This window comes from Grammomys surdaster, unplaced genomic scaffold (assembly GCF_004785775.1).
Source record: "Grammomys surdaster isolate TR1022 unplaced genomic scaffold, NIH_TR_1.0 214, whole genome shotgun sequence".
NCBI lineage: Eukaryota > Metazoa > Chordata > Mammalia > Rodentia > Muridae > Grammomys > Grammomys surdaster.
In genome coordinates, this window is record NW_021604659.1 from 3,806,432 (window position 1) to 3,815,243 (window position 8,812).

Consider the following 8,812-nt stretch of genomic DNA (forward strand, 5'->3'; position numbering starts at 1 on the left):
ATGAGTGTGACTGTAAGGGCTGTGGTGGGGGCTCTTGTTACAATACTCTGAGGTCTTTGTGCTGCCCCTTATAAAGTCTCCATTCGAGTTAGAATTGTCACACATTTAATTCATTATCAGCTATGTGCAAACTATATGCAAAGCTCTCAATAACGATACTTATTAATAATAGCTAATATGTTGATCCCTATAGCCTGATAATTGCACTTATCATTTTTATAAAGATTTATTTTTATTTTTTTATGGATATGGATGTTTTGCCTTTGTGTTATGTCTGTACACAGTGTGAATGAATGCCTGCCAGAAAAGGACATTGGATGCCCTGATATTGTCATTACAGATAGCTGTGAGCCATTGTGTGGGTGCTGAGAACCAAATCCAAGTCCTCTGTAAGAACAGCCAGCAGTCCTAACTGCTGAGCTATCTCTCCCACCCCCATGTTTAGTGTGTTTCAAATATTTGTCACAAACCCATTGCTGTGACAGAGCAGTCAGCTACCACCACAACAGTGCTGTGCAACAAAACAGCTTACAACAAGTCAGCACTCCCCCTACCTCATTCCTGTGTGTGTGAGTCAGCTGGAGCTGGGATAACTTGCCTCCAGGGTGCAAGCTGAACTCAGGTCTGCTTCATGGGTGTTCATTCTGGAGCCTTGCTGGAAGAGAAAGCTCCCATTTAAGACAAGCTCTTTAGAAGGTGGGCCACTAGAATACAACAAAGCAAGCCGGACCTTGGAAGAGTGTTTCCAGCCTCTGACCCAGTTGTTCTTCAATATCTCATTGTCAAAAACAAACAAACAAACAAACAAACAACCCCAAACCAAGTCAAAAGTCAAGTCATGGAGGGATGTAGCCTGTATACCATGAGGTGGTGGCAGGGGAGATATATGTCACTGTTGGCATTTGGAAGTGTGTCTGCTGAGCGTGCATATGGTGAAATGTAATTCTCATTGTGACATTAAAGACTAGAAATTTCACTCAACTATAATGTTTTTAGGTGAGGCTCTGTAATCAGAATCAAAAAGGGTCATTAGAGTAGGAAGTACTGTGATTAGATACCTGTGGCTTTATAAGAAAAGAGAGAGAGAGACCAGAATACACACACACACACACACACACACATGCGGGGGGAGGAGAGAGGGGGACAGACAGACAAACAGACAGACATGTGATCCCGGCTATGTAATGGACCACCTTGCGAGTCTGCTAGATAGATTCTGGCTCTTGAGCCTCCAGGAGCATGAAGTAAGTAAGTAAACCTCTTTTCTTTATGGTACTACCCAGCTTCAGGTATTTTGTTATTGTGACACAAAATGTACTTGGGTAACCACTGTGGAAGATTGAAGAGCTGGGATCAATAACTCAATGTACCACTAGTAGCTCGGAAGGAAAGAGTGAGTTACTCAGCAGTGCTCAGTAGGTGGTAGAAGAAGAATTAGAACCTAGACAATGTGGAGGACATGGTCTGCTTATTGTCTTACACTTTCTGCATTTGTTTCTCTCTGTTTCAGGTTTGTTTGTTTTTTGCTTCTTTTGTTTCACCTCCGCCCCTTCCTAAGACAGGGTTTCTCTGTGTAGTCTTGGCTATCCTGGAACTCCATCTCTAGATCAGGCTGCACTCACAGAGATCCATCTGCCTCTGCCTCCCCAGTGCTGGAATTAAAGGCGCAGACCCCATTGCTTGGCTCTACATATGCTTCCTACACAGGAATTGCTGAAGGCCTGAGCACAAGCTATTCTCACAGACCTATGCATCTGTCTTTCCTGGTCTTCATTCACACAAGGCAACTGGGTGTTGTCAGAGCTTTATGGAATAACAGGCTAATTTTTTGAAGTTGAGGGAGGAAAATAAAAATTCTTCTCCAGGTAATCTCAGGAACATGTATAATACCTTGGAAAGTCCCAGTGGAACTCATATCAAAGTGGCCCTGGGATTTTACTTAAAAACAATTTGTTCCCACGTCAGCTGTGATTTCTGACACCTGAATTTGAAAGTCATCTGGGTGGGCCCAGCACCATCTCCATAATGGGGCATGTATTGGAAAGTCCCCATACGTGTGGCCCAGGGATCATGTTCCACACACTCTTACAGGAAGGGATTTCCTTCTTGCTGTTTCCAAAGAACCTTCCCTGTGTTTGCATAAACCGGCTGCATGCCCTGGTCTGACAGCTGCCTGGCCCAGGACTTTGCTTGCAGGCGCCTGCACAACCCACCCTCTTAAACAGCAACCTGCACTGTGTCCCAGTGCAATTACTTGAATATATAAACCTTACTGAAAGGCAGTCTTTTCTCCGGAGCTAATAAATAAACCCCAAAGCCACAACGTGTGTAAGACCATGAAAAATGGCATCATTATCTATTGGGAATTGTGAACTCTGCAAAAACCAGCTCATTGTATTTTTAGAAAAAAAGGTTTTTGTTTAAAAAAAATAATAAAGACCTCCAAATTACTAAGCTGAGTCTACATGGGGGAAAAGCAATCCAGTCTACTGACTGGGAGGGCAGACTCACTGCTTCATTAATCTTTCTTTGCAGATTTTTATGTAAGAGGCAGTATTTGTTGGGAAACAAGACAGTGGTTTTGAAGAACTCCCCTGTCATCCAGGGTTCCCATCTGCAGCCATAATCCTCTGATTGTGACCTCTGATTCAGTCGCTGTGGATGTTGAACCAGAACTTTAGGACTTCAGGGTGGTAATAGCTTCTGGGGGCGGGGGGGTGAGGTAGGAACCTCAGGCAAGAGAGAAAGGGACTCCTTTTGTCTAGAATCACCTTTAGCACATACGCCAGCATTTTACAGTTAGGGAGCATTTTCCTGGTTACTTCAAGAAAGAAGGTGCTGGACTCTGGCCATGGGAACTGGGCAGGCCAAAGACTGTGGCTTCTATCCTGTTCCCCAGAGTATGGGTTTGGTGCTCCAAAGGCTGTCCCGAACAAATCAAGAGTTTAAGGTGTCTTTCTTTAACTGATTTCATCTTCAGCCCGCAGCCAATGAGTCGATCATTGGAGCCTTTCCTTGGAGCAGCCCCCATGGGCCACTGCGGCAGACACTTAGGGTCCTGTAGAACCTTACCTCCCAGAAGAAGCAAACCTACAGGGCCCAAGAGCTAGCCAGCCTTTCGTAGGTTGCAAAAATACAACAGAGGGCGCCGAAACCAACAGCGTCAGTGGCCTTGAATATCAATGTATGGGCTGTCTCTAGACTGCCAAGTTCCTTAAAACTGTCTCTGATAGCCGGGACACTGCCACACATACCAGGTTTCGGTTTTGTCTTGTTGAAGTCACCGCAATACACAAACTGTATTTACTTGCTGGGCGAGGGGGCGGGAACCAAACCCACCGCTCAGCAGGGCGCGCACGCCTTGATCTTGCATTCCAGGCTCGAGCTGATGTGTGTCAGCGCGACATGGGGCGGGGGGAGGGTTCTGTTCAGAGGTTTCATTCGCCATCTGCAAGTCACTCCCAAACTTTTCCTCCCAGCGCTCGGGGAGTCAGGTTGACGCGCCCTGGATGCGGGGTGCTAAGCGCGGGGCTGGGCGCGCGCTCCCGCGGAGTCGGAGCTGCAGAGGCTTCCGAGCTCGTCTTGGGCTTTTCAGGTACAAGTTGGGCGCTGGGTGACTGGGCTGGGGGCGGCGAGAAGCGGCGGGCGGAGGCTTGGCTCTAGGTTCCGGTGCCCCTGTGCGGGTTCCGCTCAGGTTGGCCGGGACTGGGCGCTGGGTGTCCGGGCGGCAGGGGCTGTGTTCAGCCTCACTCCCTGTGCGGAGGCTCCCGACGCGGAGGTGGCGGCGGCCCAGGCAGACAATGAACTTGGAGCGCGCCGAGCTCCAGCAGGTTTGGGCCCGCACCCCTCGGTCAGGCCTCCAAGCTCCAGGCACGATCCCCTGTAGGAGGCGTCCCTTTCGCTGCGCGGTCCTGGCCGTGCTCTAGGTGTCCAGCACGCTTGGGGACCTTGCGGGAAGGACTGCCGGTGGCGGCTCCGGGGCTCACACGCCCCCTCCCTAGACAGAGCGAATGTGGTCCGAGCTCCGAGACAGAGGACCGGGTACTGGCGTGGTGGCGCTGTGGATAGCTGGAGGCCGGCGGAAGACGCACGCCGCGGGGCACGCACCGGCTGGCTGTCCCGCAGAACCACCCCAAGGAGTCAGAATTCGCGCGACCCTGGGTCGGCCAGGAACTGAGGGGGAAGGACGACTGAATGTAAGGCCAATGGGTAGGTAGATTGGCGATTTTCTGGAGAGAGCTCTCCACGGGCAGAACTGGGGACCGGGATTCCCCTAGTCGTGCTCACTACCCCTCCCCCGCACACTTTGGGGGAAGTTTCCACGCGTAGCCTGGGGCAGGTACGTGGGCATCTGCCACTGTCTCTGGGTACCAATCGGAGCCGCCTCGGGAGCCGCCTCGGGAACCAGGGCTCTAGCCGCACTGCCGCTCTGGGTGGAAAGGCACATGTGGGTCTCGGGGAACAGCCCCAGGCGACAGCGTCTGTGGGACCTTGATTCCCGAGGAGGGACTGTGGGGATAGGCCTGGGAGGAACCGAGGGAGCAGTCTCAACTTTTTTTTTTTAACTCGCCGCTTTTTCCTTCGTCCCTGTAACCTAGTCCCCGAAGCAGTCTGACTAAGGAGTCACAGCAGAGTCTTCCGCCGGCTAGGGAGCAGAGAGCAGAACGAGGCTGCTTTGAGCTCAGCCGTGGGGGTGGCAGTGGCGGCGGGGAGCCGAGAAGGCAGCGGCCCGGACTCGGGGGACGACGCTGGGGATGGCGATAGTGTACTAGTCGGTGGGGCTGTGTGCTCCGATGGAGTGGAAGCGGGCGTTGTGTCTGGTAGCGGGTCTTGGCGCACTTGCCCGGGAGGAGCCCGGGGATCCTGGATGGCGCCAGGGCTAGGGGAGCAAGGCTGTGTAGGGAATGAATGGAGAGCTGGGAAAGCGCCTTCTTTCTCCTTCTGGCGAATCGATTGGCCGGCTTGGGCTCATTTGTGTCCACGTTTAGGACTCAGAAGTCCCGCACACCCTCGTTTGACTGCCCCACCGTGGTCGAGTGTCCACGTTGCCTGTCTTGAGCCCCAGGGCAGACGAAACTGCTGGAGCCGCTAGAGCGAGCAGCCCAGTGCTAGGGCTGGGTTGCTTACTGCCAGGCTACTGGTGGCTGGACATGGGCACCTCTAGTAAGCTTACTTTGTTGGGGTTGGAACCAGCTGCTGGGAGTGGGAAGGGGCACCTTATCCTAAGTCTCCTAATCTGCTGGACTCTCGCTGCGTCTCTTGTCTGTGTTGAGTAAGTTAATGGCATGGAGTTTTCAAGAATTAAGTTCAGGGAAAGCCTTGTGACAGAGCCTGTGGCCAGCGACTCTGAGCTTACTTACTCTTCTATCAACTGCTACTTCAGGCCAGTGGGGTGCCTCTGTTAGTGTGGACTAGGTCTTCAGAGCATCCACCTTTGCAATTCCTGACTGGGTGGTGTGGCTCACTTCCTGGGTTAGGGTGATGACCCCAAAAGTTCATCTGTGAGCATCTCTACTCACCTCTACTCCACTTGTGACGGAGGACACGGAGGCCTGGAGGCTTTCCTGAAGTTTCTCTTGGAACTCCCTTGTTCTCCAACTGATTTTTCCTGTTAGCTGTCTCATTGCAAAATCAAGACCCCCTTCTGCAGAATATGACATTTACTGGTTTTGCAAAGTTGACTGATCTGTTGACTGATCCACGAACGCACACGTGGTTTTGTTCAAAGTAGCCTGGGAAGAAAAATGCCTTATAATTGGGTTGGGTTTGACCAACAAGTTTGCTTCCCCCACAAACTAAAGAAAATAATTTTTCTTTTCTTGCCATTTCAAGAGATGGAGTTTGGAGGGGAAGTGGCTTGCTATTGTTGTTTCTCCACTAGAGCAGAGGTGAGCAGGAAGTGAAGCTCTGGGTCCGGGCTTCCTCCCAAGATCTTGCTCCCCCAGGTAGTTATCTCAAGGTCTCCTGAAGGAAAAACAGCACTGAGGAGAGTGGTTGATCATGGTTGCTTTTTGATGTATGTGGGACCTGGACTACTGTCCTAGCCAAAGATTCAGTGTTGTTACCTGCCATTGTCCTTCATCATCCTTTCTTCCTGGTGTCTGAAGAGGGGCCTTGCTTTCCACATTCCCAAGAGATTGATCCTTGCATCAGGAAGAAGCTACACTTGAGGGAAAGGTTGGGGCCAGAGCCAAGTAGACTTTGCTTACTCAGTGCCTTGAGAAGGAACTAAGGAATAATCTCAAATTATCAAGTTGGGCCCTGGAAGCTGGGGAGCTTTGAACCTGGAAAGAGCAAGCTGGAGATTAGTGGTGTGTGCGTGCTGGGAAGAGGAGGGAGACGCCTTTAGCAGGTGAACAACATAGAGGAAAGCCTCCACCCAGCTCTAGCCAGTTGTTCACGGGCCTTGTAATTTTGACATAGTTCTTAACCCTAGATATGGAAGCGTGGGCTGGAGTCTCAGAATGATAGAGGTGGGGTGGTGATGGTAGTGATGGTGGTGATGGTGATAGTGGTGGTGGTGGTGGTGGTGGTGGTGAATATTCTTCTCCAGTTCAAAGCTCTACATCTGGCCCCATGCTGCTACGTCAGAGAAGATCCACACTGATACAGACAAGGACTAGTGTACTACTTGTCATACCTGGGGCTTGCCTAGGCCCCTCCACATGCTGTGTGTCATGTGTCCATAGCTAATCCAGGCACTGCCTTAATGGACAGTGAGGCTTTACATAAAACTTTTTTATACTGGCTTACTGAATACACCCTATAGTTGATCCTAGGGATACCCTGGGGGTAGGATAGACAAAGGGCTTGCCTTCTTTTAAAAGGGGCAGACAGACATGCTGGTGTCGGACAGAAAATGATCCTTAAGTTGCAGGCTCTCAAGTTAAGAGGAAGAGTGAGACAAAGGAAGTGCAAGAGAGGGATTGGCTGTGGGGACAGGAGAGGAGCCCGGGCTGGGGCTCTTTATGGCCACTGTGCTAGCTTGGATCTCTTAAAATGTCCCAGATAAAGACACCCCTTGGAGTTGGCAGCTGTCACTTTGCGCCTGTTCCTCTTCCTGGAGCTTCAGCTGGCCCCTATTTGTAGAGACACTTTTTGAAGACCATTTGTATGAGAGAGGAGATGTTTTTCAAAAGTGGTAGCTGGCCCAGGCGTGTCAGTCATTTGAGCAGTCACTCAGAAGATGTGTCTTCAGCGGTGTAGGGTTGAGTCAATGGGAATAAGCATTCAACCTGTGTCTCTTTCTGAGTTGTAAGGAGGCTCAGGTACCGTAGACATTAAGTTACTTCAAAGGGCACTTTGGTCCTCCAGCTGGGAATAAAGAGATCTTGTTTGTTCTTAACTGGCTGATTGTACAGACAGGTTTCAACTCACACAGTGGATTTCTTTATTGTCCTCAAATACTGGGGTCTGGTGTGTTCCCTGAGACTGCTTCTCCTCTGAAACACTAGGACCTAATGATACACATGGAGACCTGGCTCCTGGCTCTTCACATTCTGAGGTGAACATAAAGGGGTGCATGCTTGGCTTATCCAGCCTAATGTTCAGGAAGTAAAGAGTTTGTGTCGACATGGGCCAATAGAGATTGTTCTTCTAAAACACGAGACTCGAGGAGCAGGCAGGTTTTTGTAACAGCTGTCATTAACTGTGTCCCTATACATTCACAGCTAGCCCTGTGCTGGGCAGGTCCCACAGATGTATCTATCTCTTCGCCTCTCATTGAGGTCTGGGGAAAGGCAATGGACACCCCCATGATTTTGGTTATTTATATGTGCAGGGAGGGATGACGGAAGTGGGGTGGGGACAGGACCCAGAAGGATATTGGCTGTGCAGATCTTAAGTGGTTAAGTGTGTGTGTGTGTGTGTGTGTGTGTGTGTGTGTGTGTTGGCCAGTGGGAAGTGACTTTTGTCCTTTACAGAATTTGCTAGGATGCGGAGGGAAGGGGAGTCTCCTCTCTGTCATTCGCAGCAGCTCTGTACAGTATTTATGCATTCCCTTTAGGCGTGGCCCCGGGCCAGGCGCACAGGGTGGGGGGGGGCAGAAAGTCAGCTCTCAGCACGCAGTCCCTGCACAGCGATGAGATTAGTGGGCGAGGCAGAACCTGTGCAAGTCAGAATTACATAATGCTGCTGACAGACGTCTTTGAGGGGCCTTGGGAAAGTACAGTGGGAGGCTGGTGAGTGGCTCGGGGGTGGGAGCCTTTGGGATGATTTCCAGGTGTCCTATGCCAGGTGCTGGGGACAATGCCTGGCAAATAGCACTCAGTGAGCACTGGCGGTTGTGGTTTTATCTTTCTTTCTTTCTTTTTCTTTTTGGTTTATAGAAGTCATAACTGAAGATGGAGAGATATCTCTGAGGCCTAAGATTTCATGGCACCCTCCACCCCGACCCCTTATACGTACATTTCCTTAGAGCAGCGTTTCTCAACCTGTGGGTTGTGACTCCTTTGGAGGTCAAAACAGCCTTTTCCCGGGGGTCCCCTAAGACCACTGCAAGACACAGATATTTACATTGCAATTCACAACAGTAGCAAAGTTTCAGTTATGAAGTAGCCATGAAAATAACTGTATGGTTGGGGCTCAGCACAGCATGAGGACCTGTATTAAAGGGTCAGGGTTAGGACGGTGGAGACCCACTGGCCTAGGGCACTATATCCTCCGTCCAATATAGTCTACTCTGGGACCGTGGCTGAGATTATAGTACAGTGATAGGCGGCTTGCCTATCATATGCAAAGAAAAAATAGAAAAGCATGGGGGGGGGGAGAGAAAGAGAGAGAGAGAGAGAGAGAGAGAGACAGAGACAGAGAC

General features: G+C 50.5%; 1 protein-coding gene across 1 annotated transcript in view; it reads left to right on the forward strand.

The window, feature by feature from the left end:
• Positions 1–3,518: 3,518 nt before the first annotated feature.
• Positions 3,519–8,812, forward strand: part of Chst15 (carbohydrate sulfotransferase 15) — a 74,180-nt gene continuing 68,886 nt past the window's right edge. Inside the window, exon 1 of the mRNA XM_028772569.1 lies at positions 3,519–3,595. The gene's annotated coding sequence lies outside the window, so the exon portion shown is untranslated. The remainder of the gene's footprint in view (positions 3,596–8,812) is intronic.